The sequence below is a fragment of the Protopterus annectens genome, chromosome 8.part0, assembly GCF_019279795.1.
Source record: "Protopterus annectens isolate FY-2018-M chromosome 8.part0, PAN1.0, whole genome shotgun sequence".
In the NCBI taxonomy this organism is placed as follows: domain Eukaryota; kingdom Metazoa; phylum Chordata; order Ceratodontiformes; family Protopteridae; genus Protopterus; species Protopterus annectens.
Genome location: NC_056741.1, coordinates 5,692,687 through 5,716,060, shown reverse-complemented (window position 1 = coordinate 5,716,060; position 23,374 = coordinate 5,692,687).

Genomic DNA, 23,374 nt, shown 5'->3' with positions numbered 1-23,374 from the left:
CAGATGTGAGGGTCAGCAAGCCAGATAAGAGTGGGGGATTAACCATCATGGATAACTGGGATAATACAGCTCACATGAAGAAGATCCTGACCACTGAAGCATATCAAAAAGCTTCATTGAATGAACTTAATGTGGCCCAACAATGGATCAGGGGCCAGACTGAGGAATTCTTTATAGGAGAAAGGAAAGATGTAACTGTATATAATTATTTAAGCATGCCTTTTCCCAGAATACCAGTATTATTTGGGATCCTGACAATCCATAAAAATTTGGCTGACCCTCCAGTGAGACCTTTGGTGGATGCCAGGAATTCGATCACTTACCCCTGTGCCAAATTAGTGGATCCCATCTTGAAAAAATACCTGTCCCTCGAAAAGCAGATCTGTAAGGATTCATGGTCCTTCCTACAGAAAATTGATCAGTTACATTTTGATATTGACCATGGGTTCCTGACAATTGATGTGAAAGATTTGTATACCTCGATTCCTCAGGAGGAGGGGACAGAGTGGATTAGGATTATTTTAAGCAGAAGGGGTGCAAAAAGCAGTGAGGTTGATTTGGTGGCAGAATTATTAGATTTAATACTATCTAATAATTATTTTCTTTTCAACAAAGAATAATACCTGCAAAAAATAGGGGTAGCCATGGGTTCACCATGTGGTGCCAGTGTAGCTAAACTAATTTTGGCCAACTGGGAATCTGAATTTATCTTTAAAGTGGATAATATTAGGAAAGATATCCTTTTCTACACCTGATTTTTGGATGATACTTTTATCATCATTAAGGGCGAAATAAGAAAATCAGGGGCCTTGGTTGATTACTTCAACAACACAACAAGCTTTCTAAAATTCCCATTCAATTTTAGTAAGGAAGAGATTAGTTACTTTAACATCAGTCTAAGGAAAGATGTCCCCATCCAGGGGTACGTAGTGAAGGTGTTCAGAAAGAGCACATATTCCAATTCCTTCCTGCACTTCACAAGTAGCCACCCCTACCATCAAAAATGTTCGGTTGTCAAAGGACAACTGGTAAGAGCAGCGAGGATAGTCACCTTGGAAAATGGCTTCCACATGGAATGTGTGACCCTAAAAGGAATGTTCCTTAGTTCCTGATTACTGAGGTTAAATTCAAAGGACAACTGGTAAGAGCAGCGAGGATAGTCACCTTGGAAAATGGCTTCCACATGGAATGTGCGACCCTAAAAGGAATGTTCCTTAGTTCCTGATTACTGAGGTTAAATTCAAAGAACAACTGGTAAGAGAAGCGAGGATAGTCACCTTGGAAAATGGCTTCCACATGGAATGTGTGACCCTAAAAGGAATGTTCCTTAGTTCCTGATTACTGAGGTTAAATTCAAAGGACAACTGGTAAGAGCAGTGAGGATAGTCACCTTGGAAAATGGCTTCTACATGGAATGTGCGACCCTAAAAGGAATGTTCCTTAGTTCCTGATTACTGAGGTTAAATTCAAAGGACAACTGGTAAGAGCAGCGAGGATAGTCACCTTGGAAAATGGCTTCCACATGGAATGTGCGACCCTAAAAGGAATGTTCCTTAGTTCCTGATTACTGAGGTTAAATTCAAAGGACAACTGGTAAGGGCAGTGAGGATAGTCACCTTGGAAAATGACTTCCACATGGAATGTGTGACCCTAAAAGGAATGTTCCTTAGTTCCTGATTACTGAGGTTAAATTCAAAGGACAACTGGTAAGAGCAGCGAGGATAGTCACCTTGGAAAATGGCTTGCACATGGAATGTGTGACCCTAAAAGGAATGTTCCTTAGTTCCTGATTACTGAGGTTAAATTCAAAGGACAACTGGTAAGAGCAGTGAGGATAGTCACCTTGGTAAATGCCTTCCACATGGAATGTGTGACCCTAAAAGGAATGTTCCTTAGTTCCTGATTACTGAGGTTAAATTCAAAGGACAACTGGTAAGAGCAGTGAGGATAGTCACCTTGGAAAATGGCTTCCACATGGAATGTGCGACCCTAAAAGGAATGTTCCTTAGTTCCTGATTACTGAGGTTAAATTCAAAGGACAACTGGTAAGAGCAGCGAGGATAGTCACCTTGGAAAATGGCTTCCACATGGAATGTGTGACCCTAAAAGGAATGTTCCTTAGTTCCTGATTACTGAGGTTAAATTCAAAGGACAACTGGTAAAAGCAGTGAGGATAGTCACCTTGGAAAATGACTTCCACATGGAATGTGCGACCCTAAAAGGAATGTTCCTTAGTTCCTGATTACTGAGGTTAAATTCAAAGGACAACTGGTAAGAGCAGTGAGGATAGTCACCTTGGAAAATGGCTTCCACATGAAATGTGTGACCCTAAAAGGAATGTTCCTTAGTTTCTGATTACTGAGGTTAAATTCAAAGGACAACTGGTAAGAGCAGCGAGGATAGTCACCTTGGAAAATGACTTCCACATGGAATGTGCGACCCTAAAAGGAATGTTCCTTAGTTCCTGATTACTGAGGTTAAATTCAAAGGACAACTGGTAAGAGCAGCGGGGATAGTCACCTTGGAAAATGGCTTCCACATGGAATGTGTGACCCTAAAAGGAATGTTCCTTAGTTCCTGATTACTGAGGTTAAATTCAAAGGACAACTGGTAAGAGCAGCGAGGATAGTCACCTTGGAAAATGGCTTCCACATGGAATGTGTGACCCTAAAAGGAATGTTCCTTAGTTCCTGATTACTGAGGTTAAATTCAAAGGACAACTGGTAAGAGCAGTGAGGATAGTCACCTTGGAAAATGGCTTCCACATGGAATGTGCGACCCTAAAAGGAATGTTCCTTAGTTCCTGATTACTGAGGTTAAATTCAAAGCACAACTGGTAAGAGCAGCGAGGATAGTCACCTTGGAAAATGGCTTCCACATGGAATGTGCGACCCTAAAAGGAATGTTCCTTAGTTCCTGATTACTGAGGTTAAATTCAAAGGACAACTGGTAATGGCAGTGAGGACAGTCACCTTGGAAAATGGCTTCCACATGGAATGTGTGACCCTAAAAGGAATGTTCCTTAGTTCCTGATTACTGAGGTTAAATTCAAAGGACAACTGGTAAGGGCAGTGAGGATAGTCACCTTGGAAAATGGCTTCCACATGGAATGTGTGACCCTAAAAGGAATGTTCCTTAGTTCCTGATTACTGAGGTTAAATTCAAAGGACAACTGGTAAGAGCAGTGAGGATAGTCACCTTGGAAAATGGCTTCCACATGGAATGTGCGACCCTAAAAGGAATGTTCCTTAGTTCCTGATTACTGAGGTTAAATTCAAAGGACAACTGGTAAGAGCAGCGAGGATAGTAACCTTGGAAAATGACTTCCACATGGAATGTGCGACCCTAAAAGGAATGTTCCTTAGTTCCTGATTACTGAGGTTAAATTCAAAAAACAACTGGTAAGAGCAGCGAGGATAGTCACCTTGGAAAATGGCTTCCACATGGAATGTGCGACCCTAAAAGAAATGTTCCTTAGTTCCTGATTATTGAGGTTAAATTCAAAGGACAACTGGTAAGAGCAGTGAGGATAGTCACCTTGGAAAATGGCTTCCACATGGAATGTGCAACCCTAAAAGGAATGTTCCTTAGTTCCTGATTACTGAGGTTAAATTCAAAGGACAACTGGTAAGAGCAGTGAGGATAGTCACCTTGGAAAATGGCTTCCACATGGAATGTGCGACCCTAAAAGGAATGTTCCTTAGTTCCTGATTACTGAGGTTAAATTCAAAGGACAACTGGTAAGAGCAGCGAGGATAGTCACCTTGGAAAATGGCTTCCACATGGAATGTGTGACCCTAAATGGAATGTTCCTTAGTTCCTGATTACTGAGGTTAAATTCAAAGGACAACTGGTAGAAGCAGTGAGGATAGTCACCTTGGAAAATGACTTCCACATGGAATGTGCAACCCTAAAAGGAATGTTCCTTAGTTCCTGATTACTGAGGTTAAATTCAAAGGACAACTTATAAGGGCTGTGAGGATAGTCACCTTGGAAAATGGCTTCCACATGGAATGTGCGACCCTAAAAGGAATGTTCCTTAGTTCCTGATTACTGAGGTTAAATTCAAAGGACAACTGGTAAGAGCAGTGAGGATAGTCACCTTGGAAAATGGCTTCCACATGAAATGTGTGACCCTAAAAGGAATGTTCCTTAGTTTCTGATTACTGAGGTTAAATTCAAAGGACAACTGGTAAGAGCAGCGAGGATAGTCACCTTGGAAAATGACTTCCACATGGAATGTGCGACCCTAAAAGGAATGTTCCTTAGTTCCTGATTACTGAGGTTAAATTCAAAGGACAACTGGTAAGAGCAGCGAGGATAGTCACCTTGGAAAATGGCTTCCACATGGAATGTGTGACCCTAAAAGGAATGTTCCTTAGTTCCTGATTACTGAGGTTAAATTCAAAGGACAACTGGTAAGAGCAGTGAGGATAGTCACCTTGGAAAATGGCTTCCACATGGAATGTGCGACCCTAAAAGGAATGTTCCTTAGTTCCTGATTACTGAGGTTAAATTCAAAGCACAACTGGAAAGAGCAGCGAGGATAGTCACCTTGGAAAATGGCTTCCACATGGAATGTGCGACCCTAAAAGGAATGTTCCTTAGTTCCTGATTACTGAGGTTAAATTCAAAGGACAACTGGTAATGGCAGTGAGGACAGTCACCTTGGAAAATGGCTTCCACATGGAATGTGTGACCCTAAAAGGAATGTTCCTTAGTTCCTGATTACTGAGGTTAAATTCAAAGGACAACTGGTAAGGGCAGTGAGGATTGTCACCTTGGAAAATGGCTTCCACATGGAATGTGTGACCCTAAAAGGAATGTTCCTTAGTTCCTGATTACTGAGGTTAAATTCAAAGGACAACTGGTAAGAGCAGTGAGGATAGTCACCTTGGAAAATGGCTTCCACATGGTATGTGCGACCCTAAAAGGAATGTTCCTTAGTTCCTGATTACTGAGGTTAAATTCAAAGGACAACTGGTAAGAGCAGCGAGGATAGTAACCTTGGAAAATGACTTCCACATTGAATGTGCGACCCTAAAAGGAATGTTCCTTAGTTCCTGATTACTGAGGTTAAATTCAAAGGACAACTGGTAAGAGCAGCGAGGATAGTCACCTTGGAAAATTGCTTCCACATGGAATGTGCGACCCTAAAAGAAATGTTCCTTAGTTCCTGATTATTGAGGTTAAATTCAAAGGACAACTGGTAAGAGCAGTGAGGATAGTCACCTTGGAAAATGGCTTCCCCATGGAATGTGCGACCCTAAAAGGAATCTTCCTTAGTTCCTGATTACTGAGGTTAAATTCAAAGGACAACTGGTAAGAGCAGTGAGGATAGTCACCTTGGAAAATGGCTTCCACATGGAATGTGCGACCCTAAAAGGAATGTTCCTTAGTTCCTGATTACTGAGGTTAAATTCAAAGGACAACTGGTAAGAGCAGCGAGGATAGTCACCTTGGAAAATGGCTTCCACATGGAATGTGTGACCCTAAAAGGAATGTTCCTTAGTTCCTGATTACCTAGGTTAAATTCAAAGGAAAACTGATAAGGGCAGTGAGGATAGTCACCTTGGAAAATGGCTTCCACATGGAATGTGTGACCCTAAAAGGAATGTTCCTTAGTTCCTGATTACTGAGGTTAAATTAAAAGGACAACTGATAAGGGCAGTGAGGATAGTCACCTTGGAAAATGGCTTCCACATGGAATGTGCGACCCTAAAAGGAATGTTCCTTAGTTCCTGATTACTGAGGTTAAATTCAAAGGACAACTGGTAAGAGCAGCGAGGATAGTCACTTTGGAAAATGGCTTCCACATGGAATGTGTGACCCTAAAAGGAATGTTCCTTAGTTTCTGATTACTGAGGTTAAATTCAAAGGACAACTGGTAAGAGCAGTGAGGATAGTCACCTTGGAAAATGGCTTCCACATGGAATGTGCAACCCTAAAAGGAATGTTCCTTAGTTCCTGATTACTGAGGTTAAATTCAAAGGACAACTGATAAGAGCAGTGAGGATAGTCACCTTGGAAAATGGCTTCCACATGGAATGTGTGACCCTAAAACGAATGTTCCTTAGTTCCTGATTACTGAGGTTAAGTTCAAAGGACAACTGGTAAGGGCAGTGAGGACAGTCACCTTGGAAAATGGCTTCCACATGGAATGTGCGACCCTAAAAGGAATGTTCCTTAGTTCCTGATTACTGAGGTTAAATTCAAAGGACAACTGGTAAGGGCAGCGAGGATAGTCACCTTGGAAAATGGCTTCCACATGGAATGTGTGACCCTATAAGGAATGTTCCTTAGTTCCTGATTATTGAGGTTAAATTCAAAGGACAACTGGTAAGAGAAGTGAGGATAGTCACCTTGGAAAATGACTTCCACATGGAATGTGTGACCCTAAAAGGAATGTTCCTTAGTTCCTGATTACTGAGGTTAAATTCAAAGGACAACTGGTAAGAGCAGTGAGGATAGTCACCTTGGAAAATGACTTCCACATGGAATGTGCGACCCTAAAAGGAATGTTCCTTAGTTCCTGATTACTGAGGTTAAATTCAGAGGACAACTGGTAAGTGCAGCGAGGATAGTCACCTTGGAAAATGGCTTCCACATGGAATGTGCGACCCTAAAAGGAATGTTCCTTAGTTCCTGATTACTGAGGTTAAATTCAAAGGACAACTGGTAAGGGCAGTGAGGATAGTCACCTTGGAAAATGGCTCCCACATGGAATGTGCGACCCTAAAAGGAATGTTCCTTAGTTCCTGATTACTGAGGTTAAATTCAAAGGACAACTGATAAGAGCAGTGAGGATAGTCACCTTGGAAAATGGCTTCCACATGGAATGTGTGACCCTAAAAGGAATGTTCCTTAGTTCCTGATTACTGAGGTTAAATTCAAAGGACAACTGGTTAGAGCAGCGAGGATAGTCACCTTGGAAAATGGCTTCCACATGGAATGTGCGACCCTAAAAGGAATGTTCCTTAGTTTCTGATTACTGAGGTTAAATTCAAAGGACAACTGATAAGGGCAGCGAGGATAGTCACTTTGGAAAATGGCTTCCACATGGAATGTGTGACCCTAAAAGGAATGTTCCTTAGTTCCTGATTACTGAGGTTAAATTCAAAGGACAACTGGTAAGAGCAGCGAGGATAGTCCCCTTGGAAAATGGCTTCCACATGGAATGTGTGACCTAAAAGGAATGTTCCTTAGTTCCTGATTACTGAGGTTAAATTCAAAGGACAACTGATAAGAGCAGTGGGGATAGTCACCTTGGAAAATGGCTTCCACATGGAATGTGTGACCCTAAAAGGAATGTTCCTTAGTTCCTGATTACTGAGGTTAAATTCAAAGGACAACTGATAAGGGCAGCGAGGATAGTCACCTTGGAAAATGGCTTCCACATGGAATGTGCGACCCTAAAAGGAATGTTCCTTAGTTCCTGATTACTGAGGTTAAATTCAAAGGACAACTGGTAAGAGCAGCGAGGATAGTCACCTTGGAAAATGGCTTCCACATGGAATGTGTGACCCTAAAAGGAATGTTCCTTAGTTCCTGATTACTGAGGTTAAATTCAAAGGACAACTGGTAAGAGCAGCGATGATAGTCACCTTGGAAAATGGCTTCCACATGGAATGTGTGACCCTAAAAGGAATGTTCCTTAGTTCCTGATTACTGAGGTTAAATTCAAAGGACAACTGGTAAGAGCAGCGAGGATAGTCACCTTGGAAAATGGCTTCCACATGGAATGTGTGACCCTAAAAGCAATGTTCCTTAGTTCCTGATTACTGAGGTTAAATTCAAAGGACAACTGGTAAGAGCAGTGAGGATAGTCACCTTGGAAAATGGTTTCCACATGGAATGTGTGACCCTAAAAGGAATGTTCCTTAGTTCCTGATTACTGAGGTTAAATTCAAAGGACAACTGGTAAGAGCAGCGAGGATAGTCACCTTGGAAAATGGCTTCCACATGGAATGTGTGACCCTAAAAGGAATGTTCCTTAGTTCCTGATTACTGAGGTTAAATTCAAAGGACAACTGGTAAGAGCAGCGAGGATAGTCACCTTGGAAAATGGCTTCCACATGGAATGTGCTACCCTAAAAGTAATGTTCCTTAGTTCCTGATTACTGAGGTTAAATTCAAAGGACAACTGGTAAGAGCAGCGAGGATAGTCACCTTGGAAAATGGCTTCCACATGGAATGTGTGACCCTAAAAGGAATGTTCCTTAGTTCCTGATTACTGAGGTTAAATTCAAAGGACAACTGGTAAGAGCAGCGAGGATAGTCACCTTGGAAAATGGCTTCCACATGGAATGTGTGACCCTAAAAGGAATGTTCCTTAGTTCCTGATTACTGAGGTTAAATTCAAAGGACAACTGGTAAGGGCAGTGAGGATAGTCACCTTGGAAAATGGCTTCCACATGGAATGTGTGACCCTAAAAGGAATGTTCCTTAGTTCCTGATTACTGAGGTTAAATCGAAGAGAAATAATGGGATATATTCCTCTATATTAAGCATCACCAGTAGCACTACTTCTAACAGTGCTTACGAGGAGCCCATCAATAGAATAGAACCTAGGATGGATGGGCTGAATGGTTTCACACTGAGCTTAATTACCACATTTAGTGCAGATAGACACATTGTTAGGTACATCTTGAGCAAGAATTGGGATTTGATCAAGAGCAATTTATCACAAAAAGTGGGAAGCACACCTAGAATCATCTATAAAAGGGGCCCAAATTTTAAAAGCTTGCTGGAGTTTAAAATTATCAGGAAATAAAATCTACTGGGGATGTCCAAATGTGAAGCATGTAGATTCTGTAATTGTAATGCAATGTTTTTAGGTGTTTGGTAATCCGTTCTTAATTCAATTTGTTTCAAAGTTTGTGAATGAAGTTAATGGGCGGGGATCTATGATATAATTAATTAATTATTCATTACTTTCCCATTGATAGGGAAGTGAGTATCGTGTGATTTTTAGAGTACATTTTAAACAAAATGTTTTGTACCCATTTTTCATTGTCTGAAGAAGTTTGATCTTAGCATTGAAAAAAGTGTGTATTGAAGTAAAGCAGCTTAACATACTTTTCGGCAGTTTTATTCTTGCACCTCGGGTTGCACACAGATTTAACATTAACTGCTGAGTGGGGTTGGAAGCTGTCTCTGGATGAAAGTAACTGATCCTCTTGTCAGTTCTCAGTTTAGACAGTAACTCATCTGGCTTTGTACCACTGGTGTGAATTTTTGCGAGGTAAGAGCGAATGCTTTATTATTGTGACTATTATTTATTCATCTGAGGTGCACAGAGAAAAAGTCCATATAACTCATGGGTATGGAGGCTACTCCTGCAGTTGTATAATCACTTTTAAACAGAAGTTACTGACTTGGTGTGACAGAAGTAGGGTAGGGATACGTGCTATTATACATGTCTGACTTTAACAGGTTTAAATATTTTACTCTTTTCTGCTTGTTATTTCAATTATGTCCACTCTGGCATCAGAGAAGTACACATAATGTGGCTTTCCTTTGGAGGTAGGTGTGAGAAGACATGCTGTATATATGTTTGACAGCAGCTACTTGAAATGTATGACCTCAGCCATTTGTGCCTCCATCCCAGTATCCTAGTCTAATACAGAGGGATCCACAGATGATGCCCACCCTTTTTGTTCTCTTTGTTTGACAGGTTAAGGTTCCAGGCACTATTCACAGACTACTATTCTGTCTGACACAACTTATTTCTTCCTTGAAAGAAAAAAATAGAGTAGAATTTCATTTCCTAGCTCAAGGCTTAAGCTTTCTGCTCAAACCATTACTGGACCAAAATGTTGGAAAACAGGATGTGTAAAAAAGATGCAGGAAAAAGCAAAGTTTAAGAATAAGACTGAATTCATTCCCTTAGTTGTGATTTTTGAACAAAGCATCATTGAATCAAAAGGTCAGAACAACTCTAAAATACACCTCAGAACCTACAGAAGAATATGGCTACTGGGGGGATTATCATTCTGTAGACCCTTAGCTTAATTCAGTTATTTCTTGCACTGTTATTATAATGCCACAGTTAAGGTGTGTTAAGGATGTAGGAAAAAGAAAAGCTGAAGGTTAAAACTGAATTTCTTCCCTTAATCATGATTTTTGCTCAGAGCATCACTGAATCAAAAGCTTGGGATAAACTCAAACATGTACCTCAGAACATCTACAACCCATGGTTTCTAGGGGCCTAGTAACCCTCAGACCTCTGAATTAATTCAGGACCTCTGTTTGGTTTCTTCTGTGAGGTGTCTGCATGTCCCTATGATTTCACTTGGATTTTCTCTAAGTGTTCCAGTTTTCTCCACATTGCAAAGACAAATGGTAGAAACCGGTGACTTCTGAAATGTCTGTAGTTAAGTATACATGCATGTGTAATACAACCAATGAAAGGCCAAGCAAATCTACTTCTGTTCCCCCCTTGCCTACTAAACTCGATGGAAGGTGACAGTTCTTGATGGGTCACCACAGGAGTCAGCTGTGAGCCATTAGCAGGGATGGCTGGATGAATTTCACCCAAGTATCTTATGCATGTTCCCAGTGGTTAAGATTTACTGTTATTTATAGACAATAACCCAGTCATGTTGCAAAACATAATGCAAACTAATTGCATATGAATCTTTTTAGTCTACCTACTCTGCCTTACTGTTGCAGCTATCCAAAAACAATATATTTCCAGTCCCAGCTCTTCAGGAATCCCAAGCTGATTTAAAAGCCATAGTATTCTTTCCATCCACTAGGGATTCTAACAATTAGTTTTAATTGGCAAGCACCCTCTTCAAAGAAAAACACTTTCTCATATCTAAGCTAAACTCCATTGACATTAACTACAAGTCCCTTTCTTTGTAGTACTTTCCAGCCACATTTGTCCTTCAGTGCCTTAACTCATTAACAGCTGTTGGTGGTCAGTTAATGAAGTGTTACACTCCTGATTGCCATTAGGCTGGGATTCAATTTAGCTGGAGTTCACAATCAAATAAAATTCAAATGGCAGAAAAATCTTTTCCAGTGAAGATGTAAAGTATGTTTTTGCCTTATATGCTCAGATAAAATGATTTGTTACATTTCAACTGCTTAATTGCAGCACTGAATACCATAAATCCAGTACCGTGATTGTGTCACTCTATAACAAACGTGCTGCATGTGGCCTGCCTTTCGAGTGTTGTGGGGTTGAATGAGACAATGTAGCCTACATGGCTACATTGCAGGAGTGAAGTGGTAAATAGTGAATCAGTGCTTTAGGCATGAATGAGTTAAATACTTATGCCATATCCTCCCTAACTTAATTCTGTTTAACTTTAACAAAATGCAAGCTCTCCTAATCTTATGCATAATATCTTTTGTTTACTTCATCATCCTAGTCACCTTTATCTGCACTCTGTAAAGCATGTTTTTCCCTTTCTACATAAGATCTCCCCAAAATGCACACAGTATTCAAGCTATAGCATTGCTAGTGCCTGATAAATGGCCATTGTTGCCTCCCTATGTATGAATTATGCTCCCTTAGATATGATAGTTACGGCACATGATTAAGGCTGTTTGCTGTTAAGTAGATGTTTCCTGCAATACAGGCCTGGATTCCCTTATCACCACCCACCTACGTTGTCACTCTGAGCAAGTCACTTAACCAGACAGTACTCTGAGACAACTGGCTAAGATCTTGAATAGTCTCCTGGACCTCATCCCTGGTAAGTACCTAAGCATCTATATGTCCTATAGCTTTTTACTTGCCTTCCACATTATGCTACTATTAAATGTGCCTGGACATATAGTTTTTTTAGTGATCACCCTCAGAAGATCCTTCTGTTCTGAGTGTTTCAGCCTGTCTCCCCCAGTTACATATTTTATCCATAAAACTCCATAGGTGGCTTATTTTATGTTTGGAAAGACAGCAATGAAGCAGGAACCTCATAGAACTGATATCCCATCTTGCAAGGATCCTCCTAATACTTGATTTTTAGAACTGATCTCAAGTCTTGCAAGGATGCGCCTCATACTTGGTCTTCATCTCTCAGAAGCCCCAGCTTTGCTGTAAACTGGAAATGGACTGTCTTTTGTGAGACCAAACTTAAAAACTCTGAACAGAACTGGAGCAAGGAGATATCATTGTGGGTCATTAGTTTTTAACTTTCTGCCTTCCAACAGTTCCTTCTTGGCAACTATTTCACTAATAAAAACCCAGCCTCCCATATTAATCTCCATGGCTTTACCCAAACTATAAACACCCCCACTAGAACTAATAAACCTAACAATAAAGAAAGTATACTTGATTGGATCTTTGTTAACAAACCCCAGCTTAATTACATAGCAGGTACCCTGCATGATGATATGAGTGAACACAACTTAACCTATATCATAAGGCAAAAGAATATCACTATAAATACCCCTTCAGTCAGGACCGTGCGCAGTAATAAACATTTTAACCCCACTCTATTTAAAACTGAGCTAAATGCCTGTAACTGGAATCCACTAAAAACTCTTCCCCTTAATGAAGCTGTTCAATACTTTAATACCAAATTCTTAACAATCTTAGATAACCATGCTCCAAAAAGAACTATCAGAATAAAAGCTAAACCAGCCCCCTGGCTATCTAAAGAAACAAGACAGAAAATATTACTCAGAAACAAACTCTGGCTAAAATGGAGAACAAGTAAATTACCCTCAGATCATCAAACCTTCAGACACCTAAGAAACAGTACCAAAAAAGCTATTCTTTCTGATAAAAAAACTACTATTGTAACCTCCAGCAATCTAATCACAACAATCCCCAAAAATTCTGGGCAACTTTGAACAAACTTCTTCACCCTGGACAAACTTCCACTCCCTCCCCCTTGGGGTCAGACAAAATTTCTTCCCTTGAAACTGCTAATGCTTTCAACTCCTTTTTTACTGATACTATCAACTCACTAGCCTCTCACCTTTCTTCAGACAACTCTAATGTTCCTCAACTTGCCTCTTCTAATCTACCAAGCTTTATAATACAGCCCATCTCTACCACCTTTATCCAAAAATGTATTCAAAAGCTTAAGCCATGTACCCCATCAGCTGACCAACTTCCATCTGAATTTCTTCAAAAAGCAGCCACAGAAATAGTCTATCCCATATCTATTCTTATAAACAGAACCATTAAAGAAGGAACCATCCCTGATATCTGGAAAATCTCACATATTATACCCTTACATAAGGGAGGAAACTCTGCAGAATATTCTAATTATAGACCCATTGCCCTCCTGTCTCCACTAGCAAAAATCATGGAAAAATGTATTCACCACCAACTAATGTACCACTTAACTAAACATAACATACTATCTCAATGTCAACATGGTTTCAGACCTTTTCATAGTACTACTACTGCTCTCCTTTCCTTTACTGACTTCATTAACAAAACTAATAATAACCTATCTTCAGCACTTTTCATTGACCTATCAAAAGCTTTTGACATGGTCAATCACCCTCTCCTCCTAAAAATCCTGGAATCACTTGCTATAGAACCGAATTCCATCCAGTGGTTCACTTCCTATCTTTCTAACAGGAAACAAGCTGTCCTCTGGGAGAATAAACTCTCCTCTTTTCTCCCGATCTCACTCGGTGTACCACAAGGCTCAATTCTCGGACCCCTTCTATTCTCCCTTTTCATAAATGACTTACAAGCAGCTATCCCCCAAGCTATGTGCATACAATATGCAGATGACTCCACACTCATTTGCTCTGCAAAAACCATCCCAGAGCTTCAAACTATTACTCAAAAGGTATTCCACACTGTTGAAGCATGGTTCTTAAAACGCTGCCTACTTCTTAATGCTAAAAAAAAAACCTCCTCCTTTTCAAGCCCACTACCAGATCCCCCCCATTGGAATTCTCTATCTCATCTATTAACAATACCCTCATATCACCCGACTCTTCTACCAAACTGCTAGGTGTGATGATTGATAACAATCTTACCTTTGATTATCACATAAATAACACTATTAAAACTGTACATAGAAAACTGGGCTCCCTCTATAGAATTAAAACATTCTTATCCCCAACAGCCAAAGCTACTTTGGCACACTCTCATCTCATTTCCACTCTTCTCTATGCCTCACCTATTTACACTAACCTGAAGAAAACTAATCTTTCTAAACTGACCACCACCTACAATAGTATAGCAAGATTTGTTACTGGTAATCAATTCAGAACTCACCACTGCCTGAACCTACAACAACTTCACTGGCTTGAATTACAAAACATGTTGCTTCTTTCCCAACTTCCCATTATCCAAGAGCTTTTTATCTGCCAAACAACACTCCTGCATTTTCTAATCTCTTTACCCTTATTCTAACCTGAACTCCTCTAGCAAACTCCTAGTTACTGCTACCAAATCCAATAACCTTGCAGGTGACTCCCTGTTCTCAAACTCCATTGGTAAACACTGGAACCAATTGCCCTCTGAACTGACTTCTATTCTATCTCCTGTCCTTTTCAAACAAAAACTTAGAATTTACCTTAGAAAACACTGGCTATGTCCCTGCCTTAACCCAGACTGAAACCATGTATTCGACTATTCCACTTCCCCTCCATCTCTGTGACTTCTGTTACCTTCTATCTTATTTCTTCACTACTTAATCACTTACCTCTCCACTATCCTTCTCCTCCGGATTATATTACTCAGATTACTGAGGGTTCATATAAATAACTAATCTACTTACTTAATTGTCTTTAAATGTTCTTTTCTCTTTCTTAAGATGTTAGATGATGCTAAATAAGTTATGCATTTTTTTATTACAAGAATGTTGTGTGCATTTGTTGTACAACTGTTAATTTTGTATGCAATTAGTTTGTTTTTTTTTATTATATTTTCCAGATACTGTATATTTCCCTCCTTACATTTTTATGCTGCTCTTTATTGCATCCTATGTAATAGTTACTATGTCTATGTGGAGCTTTTCTCCCCGGGCCTCTGCTGAAAATGGAAATATATCCAGTTAGACTAGCCCGGTTAACAAATGTAAAATAAATAAAAATAAAAATAAAACTACCTTTGGTGTTCTTTTTCCCTAGCCACTTCTCCATATAGCTATACAGCTTGCTGTCTTCTTCTAGCCACATCATCTATGTGAGAAATTTGTAGTCTTAGATCATGTCAAAGACTCTGGTGAAAGACTGTGGTGAAATCCATATAGGTTCCTAGGTTCCTAGGTGTATACTAGGCTGATAACCCCTAGGGTCATTATAAGCCTAGCTGTGCAACCCAGTTTCCAATTACAAACCAAGCAGAAACTTCACAGTGTGGAGATTGTGAAGTTCATTCCTTGAAATATGTTATACATCTAATTCACTAATAAAAATCTAACTTTAAAATATGTACTACAAAATAATAAAATAAAATCGTAGGTAATCCACAGTTGAGTTAAGAATGGAATATTCTTTACTGAAACACACAAACAATAATGGCATATCCTTTAATGAAACACGCAGCAGGTTTTTCCATTTTCCAATTAACCATCAATTGTTCGAATATGTACTTAAATAGGAATAAAGAGGAACTCTACTACACATGAACGGGGATCATTTTCTAGAGAATGGAAGCTCTCTGAAAAACATGCCCGTCGCTCCAACATGTCCTATTTACTTCACAAGCTAAATTTGGTTCTTCTAAGCTAGTAGTTATGATGCTGATTGTTTTGCAGATGTATAAAGGGTCATCAAAACAGGATCCAGGGATGCCTTGTATGCCAGGTAAAGATCACATTACAGAATTCTGTATGATACTAAGTAAAGAGACTGGACTTTGAGATGATCAGTGTAGGACATTGTGTTTACTCACTATATTCATTTTGTAAGGAACCTTTGTGGGCATTCCAGTCGCTGCATGTGTCTGGCCAAGTGCATACCAAGGGGGACATTATACTCTATGATGGGTCTGTTGAGGGCTGTGTTCAGTGGTATCCTGACATCTTTGAATCTAGATGCCGTGCCCTTGCTTACAAGTTGAGCAGTATAGAAGGATTTTCTTACTTTCTTCAACATTTGTTGCTTAAAGTCTAGGTTACTATCTACAGGAGTTCCCAGATCCCCGACCAGTGAATCAACTTTTAAGGTGTTTTATTGATGACAAACTTAGCCGGACTAACTTCCCAAAAGGTGCTATAATTCATTTCTCGGTATTAAGTTTTAAGCCATGGCTTTGGTATCAAGTGTTTGTCTGTGTTTGATTTTCCTGAGGGTTGTTCTCAGCTTACGATGAGTCAATGACTACTCCCAGTTTGCAATTATCTGCAAACTTGGTTAGACATCTGAGAAGTAGAAACCAAAGAGGAGTGGCCTACCACAGAGCTATGGGGGACTCTTTGTGTAGGTGACCTCACTGATTCTAACCTCCTGAATTCTATCAATGTGCCAGCTAGCTATCAAGCATGTTATAAAGCGTTTTATACCTAGTTCCATAAGCTTGTTGACAATGCCTGAGTGGGATATTGTATCAAAATCTTTAGCCAGATCAAAGCAGGCAGTATGCAACATTTTTCCCTCATCCATTGTCTTAATGACCATTTCAAAGAAGTCTCCCAGATTCAGAAAGCATGACCTTTCTTTGACAAAGCCAAACTAAGATGGATCCAGTATCTGGAGTTCTCCTATGTCCTTTTCCTGATAATGTCCATGATAATTCTTTCCATGTCTTTGCAAATAACAGTAGTCAGACTAATGGGTCTGTAGTTTCCAGGATCTGTTTAAGGTTCTCCCATATGAAGGGGGTGACTGTCACAGACCTTCATTCACATGACACAAAGCTTGTTTTAAGGCTATAATTAAATAATGAAACCAGAGGTCCTGAAAAGTCATATTTTAGACTGTTCTGGAAGCATTCTTGGAAGTAATCAGAGTCCATTGAGGCCACGTTCTTGGCTTTAATGAGCACAGCCAGTACATGCTCCCTAGTTATAGGTGGAGGGGTTATGTTTGAGAGTATTTTTTTGTGAGACAGATTGGGGTAAGAGAGGGATAAAGCTGGAATGGAATTGTAAGATAAGTTCGCTATATCACCAGGGTAGATGAACGTGGCACCATTCACCATCAGTTCAGCACATTGTTGTGTGCTGCCCTTGAGTTTTCTGCTATAGATGAAGAAGCCCCTATAGCTATCTTTCACTTGGGAGGCTACCTTAACCTCAAAGTCATCTTTGCTTGACCTAATTTGCCCTCTTAACTGCCTATTTAGTTTGATGAGAAAGTTTTATCTTTTTGGGAACTACCCTTCCTGATTTATATATATATTTTTTCTTTTGTTGTGTATCCTGTTTAATTTGGGATGCCACCGGGGGGTGGGGGGGTGGGTTCTGAGTCTAGTCCAGGGCTTACTTCTGGTAGATGCAGCAGCCTCTATGCAGCCATTGACATGGTTGTACAGAGTTTCTAGACAATTCAATTCAGGCTGCTGTGTTCTTGGGGTATGGAGGAGTATTACATTTTGACAAACCATCACATAATAAAAGGTAATTTGCCTTTGAATAGTTCCTAACCGTTAATGGTTTTAATGAGATTATGGAGTTGATTTTGAGTTTGAAAGGCACAGCTTTATGGTTCGAGGAGTTTGCAGCATTTTCCCATATTTGTGAGCATTAGGTCCAGTATGTTGGAGTCTCTAGTGGGTGTATTCAGTATTTACATACATACATGCATACAAATATTGCCCTTCTAGCCTGCCAAGATACTCAAACAGTTGTTTCCATTATATGTCCAGGCTATTCTTAAAAATATCTAAACTAGTGCTTGCTTTCATGTAATTTTGAAGTCTATTCCATACATTGGCTACTATTTCAGAGAACCAGTTTGTGCTCTTCTCATTCTTCTAGAATCTTCTACATCGGTTGTCAGATGATTCTCTAATACTTTTTGATAACCACTAACATTCCCAGAGGTAGTTGTCTCAAAATGCCATATATACCTGAATAAGGTTTTCTCTTAAATAGCTGTAAGAGACACTGTACAAGTTTAGATATTTTAGTCTTTCAGAATAACTTAAATTTTCAGATCCATGGATGCCCTTGGTATATTTCTGTTGTACTCTTTCCAGTTTACTCATGCTTGCTTTCTTATAGGGTTTCCATATTGTTAGTCTATGCTCAAGCTAATGTAACTAACAAACAATGACTTCATCATTTCTGATTTCCTAGACTTTATAGCTCTTTTTATACAACATGTAGTTGTATGACTATCATTAACCTGTTGGTTGATATGATTAGAAAAACTCAAAGCTAGATCTAACCATATAACCAGGTCCTTAAATGAATTGAGAGTTTCAATCACTATGTGTTGCATTAAATATTCACCTTTCATTTATTGTTTCCCAAATCTCATATGCTTAGTTTTTGAGTATTTACCAGCACATCATTCTCCTGTGCTCAAATGGTCAATTTAGTCAAGTTCTTTTGCAGACATGCCCTATCTGTAACACGTAATCAATTCACTCATTTTCTTGTCATCTGCATACAGACTGTAGAACACCTCAGATGAAAATGATAGATCTAAAAGATACAATCTAGACAAGTATGGGCCTAGGACAGAGCCCTGTGGGACACCGTGACTATAACCAATAACTTCCCCTGTCCAATTCCTGTATGATATTTGCTATATCCAATTTTTAAGCCATGCAGATATCCATATTATCAAGGGTACATCAATACCCAGTTGTTTTAATTTAACGATCAGTGTTTTGTATAAAACCCTGTCAAATGCTGAAGTTAAATCTATATAAATTACATCATAGCACAAATTAATTTCTTACGCAAAATTTTCCACATTCCTTATGCAGTTTTTCCACTGAATGTATCACTCAAATTAATTTTACACAATGACCATTTTGCTTCCATATAATCTGGTAATCTTCTGTGCACTGGTTTCAATTTCAGTTTGGAAGAATTATCTAGCAACAAATTAACCTTTATAACCCCATGATCACTGTACATCAACAGTGGTAAAACCTGATGTGAACACAAATAATGTGTAGTATGTTCCATTCCCTGATAGGCTTTTCTACAATCTGAAACAATTGTTGTTCATGAACATACATTGTAAATAATTTCCTTACTATTGCTGTTGAATCAATATTTCAGCCTGTTTCTGATTAAGTACCCAACTACTATTATTCTTCCTTACTGCATTTCGTGTAAGAAGTATCTGAATTCCTCTAGGTCATCAACGCTTGATTTTTGGTGGTCTATACATGCCAACAATTGCTGTGTTCCAGGGTTGTATTTATTGTCCCAGTTACACACTCTACAGTTTTGGTGTTATCATTAAACATGTAATAATCACAGCTCTTATGATGATCTTTAATCACTATCATAACACCGCCACCTGATTTTTTAGAAAGTCTGTTACAGTAAAAATATTTATACCATGACAGAACTGGTTTGCAGTCATTGTTATTTAACTCATGTTTCACAGACAATAATAGCATCAATCTTATGGGAATGTAGCAAATGTTCCAATAAAAAAACGTTATTATCAATCCTCCTATCATTCGCAACCACCAGAGATGCACCAAATGTTGCTATCTATGAACTGCTAAATTTTGAACCTGACAAAATTCCTGCCTTGTATTGTCAAATATTTCAAAATATCTGCTGCAAAAATGATCTTCCCTGACCTTGACAAGTGCATGCTACCTTGTCTAAATATGTACACGCCAAATTAGGTTTGGATGCTCTACACATTTCCATTTTTTAAAACCAGAGCATTTTTCATGTAGCTATTTACCCAATAAATCATTTCATTAAAAGAGACCTGACTCTCCTTTCTATATGTGATTTGTGTAAAATATGTCCTAGCACTTGTACAACCTATCTTATACAAGTTGGCTGTAAGTTCCCTACTAATAGTCAGAGAATCCTTATGAATGAGATCATTTATACCAACACGAATAAAAACAGATAAGAACTTCCTTACATTAAGGCATTCTAAGACTTGTCTAAAATCCTCTATTTTTGCTGCTGGCAAGCATAACATGATTCAATGTTCATTATCTTCTCTGCAAATGTAAGAATAATTTCCTCTAATAACTGAATCTCCATTTACAAAAATATCTTTCCTGACCATAGGTTCAAAGGTTCATACAACAATACTAGGCTACTGGCCCGGAAGCCCTTATAAGCCTAGTCAAGTATTTCACCCATGTTCCCACAAAGTCAGCACCGGTTTCCCTGTCCAGCAGGGACACAGGTGGGATCCCAGGGGTGTGTCTTCTGTTTCCCATCCAGTCATCCAGGTTCCTGTTAAAGAGGACTAGTGAGGTACTCTGCTTGACATGGAAAGAAAACCTATTCCACAGATGGGGGAGTCATTGGGACATAAGTCTATCCCGCCAAAAATTTCTATTAATTTCACAAACCAGTTTGAGACCTTGCGTGCGGGTTGTGTGAGTGGAGTTTGACTTACGGATATGCAGCAACTACATCAAGGCTGAGTCTGAAATAGCCTTGTATGCCAGACACAGGTCACCTCTGAGCAGTCTGTATGAGACTGAGTAGAGGGGCAGGGCTTTTAGCTTATCTGTATAGGATAGATGTCTGACACCCTGGATTTTCCTGGGCAGGAAACTCTGTGGTCTCTCCAGCTGCTGCATGTGCTTGGCAAGGTACATGCTGAAGGGTTTACTGTACTCGATAATGGGTCAGATAAGGGAGGAGTACAGGGATGTTATGATCTCCTTGTTCCAGGATGAAATACCCTTACTTATGAGGTGGGCCATGTAGAAAGCCTTCCGTACAATGCAGGCAATGTGGTGGTCACAAGTCAGGTTACTATCAACTTGGGTGCCCAAGTCCCTCATGACTGATTGCATGTTTAGTACATTGTTATTAATGTGATAATTAGTGGGGGCACCATTTCCCCCAAAGAGGATAATGATGCATTTCTTGGCATTCAGTTTGAGGCCATGTTTCTGGCACCATTCATTAGTTTGGTTAAGAACCTCTTGGAAGATGTTCACATCACAAGGGGAATTTGACAGTGCCCAGCTTGCAGTCATCTGCAAACATGACCAGATCTGAAGAATCTTCATCTTCTAGTTCAATAATATCTGGGCTGTCGGTTGTTATAAAGGAATGATCTTCATTGCCATTAATCTTTTTCATCCCACTGTTTTCATTGCATATTACATTTCCAAGCAGACAATTCTCATACAGCTTGCTTTGTACATCCACTGCATGAGCCATGTTGTCAATGTCTATCTTTCTCATCTTTTTTCTTACAGTAATATTCTTCAGTCCTTCCATGTTCAGTTTTGACTTCTTCCTTTTCACCTGCACCTTGCCTCTTTTTTTCTACCTTCTCTTTTGGAAACATGATGCCTTTTTCTTAACACTGAAGGTTTGCTGGTAAAAAAAAATGTTATCATTCCCTGTAATCTTTGTATTACATAACAAAGCAGTGTTCTTTTTAGCATGCATTCTTAGTCTGTATTCTACTTAGTATCTCCTTTTTCAAAACCCCTGCAGCTGTTTTAAGCTACTAACGGTGAATGCCCTGTTAACTGCACTTGGTTTTCAGCTGACCTTTGATTTGGTCTAACAAACCCAACATAGCCAGGAAGTATCTTTGCTGAAGTTGCCCTTCAAGTAAAAGCAATAATTACCCTTAACTATGGCCAGTGGTCGGTCAAGGTACAATTGACCTTCTACCCATTTCTCCAGCTCTAAACACCTCTGCTTTTTCCTTATTAACCTGGACTTCTGTCCTTCTTACTTATCTGCACACTGACAAACTCACAGATTGCTTTTTTTTCTCTCTGTGATTCTCCTAGCCGGGTCAACCTGCTCTGTTTGCCCTCACTACACTTGGGCTCACTCCACTCCCCTACCCTACCCCACTCCCACCCACCCCCACACTCATTTACTTTATACTCTCAACACTCCTATTATTCTACCACTTAGCCAATCACCCATACCCACCTAATAGCCCCTCCCCTCCAACCTACCTCTTCCCTCCCCTTTATCCAACTTCATTACCCCTCCTATTCTACTTCCTTCTACCTCTCTTACAGTACTAACCTACTGTACTATCCCCATTACTACTAATGCCTCAAACCTTTCTCTGCACATCACCAATTTCTGCTCATTTAAACTCACTCTACTATCTTTCCACCCTTATGCTTTTCTCATATATAACCTATTCACTAAAACACTTTAGCTGAAAACCTATTACTTCCTCATAATGTCACTCCTTTACCTTGCTTTCCCCACCTCCTCCTACAATCACTTTCTACATCTTACCATGTATCTCTGTATTTTTCAAGAGAAACACCCACCCTTTCTCACAGCTACCACTCACTCACCAATCCTCCACATTTCCTATCTCCCCAAACCTATTTCCAATCTTTCTCTCCTACCTTTTTACTATAAAACAGTAGTCAAATATATTTCTTTCCACCATCTTATCAGAAAGTATACCCACTGCTCTTAACCTTCTCTCCTCTTTCCTTGATTTCCTTGATTCACTACTCCTGGATGGGGACATCCACCCAAACCCAGGGCCTACATCTCCTTCCTCCACTTCTCTCAGGCAAACACCCCCTACCCCTCACCCTCACACTCTTCACAATCCCCTTCTCCTCCAGCAAAATCTCTATTTTCTCACTAAATATCTAAAGCATTGTCAACAAAACTCTAGCATTGCATGCCTGGATCTATTTAAACTCACCTCAGAAACCTGGTTAAAATGGCACATCTCCAACTCCAAAATCCTACCTCTAGGTTATAACATCTATCATGCTGTTAAAACAAACAGGAGAGGTGGAGAAGTAGCCATCCTCTACTCTAACCAACTTACTCTCTTCCCACTTCCAACTCCCATACCCAGCTTTGCCCCTGCAGAAATCCTAATTGTAAACTGTCATCTTAACCCTCACAAAAAAAAAAATTGTCATTGTATTCATATATATCCCCCCAGGTGACCACATCCCTGTTCTAAAAAACTTTCTCTCCTGGCTCACCCAGCAAATTCCATATGAAACTACTATATTTAAAACAGTGTAAGAAACTTCTCTGTGTGGAAGATTTTCAGTTCATATATTTCTAGTTAATAGGTTCTCTCCCATCCATTGGTCAAGATTTTTGTTCCACAGCATAGGAGTCTTTTGGGATGAATCTCTCCCTCCCAGCGTCCCTAATAGCCGGTCAAGGTTTTAAGTCTCCGCCCTTGCTTGTGGCTCTCTAGATTTTTTTGGTTTTTTTTTCATTCATCAAATCTCATCAAATCTGGGTTTTGTGCTTGTTAGGGTTAGAAGGGTCACCTCTGAGTAGTAGCTGAATAGAACGAGCTGGAGTTCTTATAGGACATTTTGAGACCCTTTATCCTTTTGGTGAGAACTTTGTGG